The sequence below is a fragment of the Periophthalmus magnuspinnatus genome, chromosome 5 (assembly GCF_009829125.3).
Source record: "Periophthalmus magnuspinnatus isolate fPerMag1 chromosome 5, fPerMag1.2.pri, whole genome shotgun sequence".
NCBI classification, from domain to species: domain Eukaryota; kingdom Metazoa; phylum Chordata; class Actinopteri; order Gobiiformes; family Gobiidae; genus Periophthalmus; species Periophthalmus magnuspinnatus.
Window position 1 is genome coordinate 18,805,513 of NC_047130.1, and position 2,440 is coordinate 18,807,952.

Sequence of the window (2,440 nt, forward strand, 5' to 3'; positions counted from 1 at the left end):
AAATGCGCCGTTCCACCTTGTGATGTCATGAAGTGGTACTTATCATCTACCTTTTACCTTTAGTTCAGTAGACATTGGCAATTCCAGCGCTGAAATCATCCAAATGATTGTAAAGAAGGTGTGTGGAGTTTAAAAACACAGTGGAGCACTTCCTGTATTACCACATGATGACATCACAAGGTGGAACAGAGTGTTTTCAGTCTGAGGGAAGAACTCAGCCTAAATATACAGAGTTTGTGTGTTAAACATGTGTGAATGAAACAAAACACAACTCCAGGTCTGTTTGTGATGAGGAAACAATATTAGAACACAGATCAGAAAATAGTGTATTATAGGCCCTTTAAAGGTGCATTATGGAATTTTTCTAGTGAGTCTGAAGAACTAGAGGTGGACAACTGTTGTTGTGATTTTGGGCATTACAAAAATAAAATGAATTGAATTGATGGGTGCAATTGTTGTCGTGGAGATCTACAAAATGAGAATATTCAGGGAATTGACTAAAATAAAAACTAATAAGAATTGACCTCAAAAAGACATAAAGGTATACAGATAAAAATAAATGTTGGGCAGCAGTATAAGCAGGGACTCCCAGACTTCCCTCACCCCAGACACTTCCTCCAGCTCCTCCGGTGGGACCCCAAGGCGTCCCCAAGCCAGCCGAGAGAAAGCCAAATCACGTCACTCCTCCTTCAAATCCCTTCTTCACTCTAAAACTTTTGTCCAATCTTTTTATCTTTTACTTCCAAATCCCTGATGCATTGTTAAAATATGATCTGAATATTGTTATCAAAATAATAGAAAAAAAATATATAGATTGCAATAATTTTTGTCACTATTTCCCACTCCTAGTTTAAGCCAGTATAATGTTGGTAGAGTTACTGATTATGAATACGAAGATGGATCAGTCTGAAAACAACAGGAGTCAATAAATGTTCTTAAAACAGAGAGTTGTCTTTTATCAAAAATCACATGTTCAAATCTCTTCTACAGTTTGCTGTTTTGGGATCTGATAAAGAGGTTTGTTATTATGCCTTCAAAATGAGAGGGCTCAACTGGGTATAAACAAGAACTATACCAGGACTAAACCAGAACTAAACAAGGTCTAAACGAGGACTAAACCAGGACTAAATCAGGACCAAACCAGGACCAAACCAGGACCAAACCAGGACTAAACCAGGACTAAATCAGGACCAAACCAGCTCTAAACCAGGACTAAATCAGGACTAAACCAGCTCTAAACCAGGACTAAATCAGGACTAAACCAGCTCTAAACCAGGACCAAACCAGGACTAAACCAGGACTAAATCAGGACCAAACCAGCTCTAAACCAGGACTAAATCAGGACTAAACCAGCTCTAAACCAGGACTAAATCAGGACTAAACCAGAACTAAATCAGGACCAAACCAGCTCTAAATCAGGACTAAACCAGAACTAAATCAGGACCAAACCATCTCTAAACCAGGACTAAATCAGGACTAAACCAGAACTAAATCAGGACCAAAGCAGCTCTAAACCAGGACTAAACCAAGACTAAACCAAGACTAAACCAGGACTAAATCAGGACTAAATCAGAATTAAACAAGGTCTAAACCAGGACTAAACCAGGTCTACACTAGAACTATATCAGGACTACCAGAACTATCAGCAGTGATGTCAGATAGATATCAGACCTATGCATGGAGTAAACCAGGACTAAACCAAGTCTAAACCAGGACTAAACCAGAACTAAATCAGGATTAAACCAGAACTAAACCAGGACTAAACCAGGACTAAACCAGAACTAAATCAGGATTAAATCAGGACTAAACCAGGACTAAACCAGGACTAAACCAGGTCTACATTAGAACTTTATCAGGACTAAACCAGGTCTACACTAGAACTGTATCAGGACTACCAGGACTATCAGCAGTGATGTCAAATAGATATCAGACCTATACAAGGACCAAATAAGGACTAAACCTGGACTAAATCAGGACTAAACCAGGATTAAACTAGGACTAAATCAAAGGTAAACCAAGACTAAATGAGGACTAAACTAGGACTAGATCTAGAGTTAACCAGGACTAAACCAGGACTATACCAGGTCAACCAAAACTTAACAAGTCTAAAACAGAGCTAAGGACTAAACAAGGCTAAACTGAGACAAAACCAGTTCCAAACCCAAACTTTCTTCTCTGTTCTGTTCCTCTGGTTTCAGGTTCATGTTTTGCATACAAAAGCATTTCCCCAACAGCACTTTATAAGTTAACCAAAGAGTGTAGCAAATATGCGTTCATAAAATACTACAACTCATGCATCCAGGCCCTTGGATCTGCCCAAAAACTGCTGCCAAACAGTTGGATACAAGAATTCCTTAATAAATTCCCATGGATCTTTAGTTGTTGTTACATTTTTCCAACCTGGTCTTCAGCACATTTGAACATCTGTAAGTCATTCTGG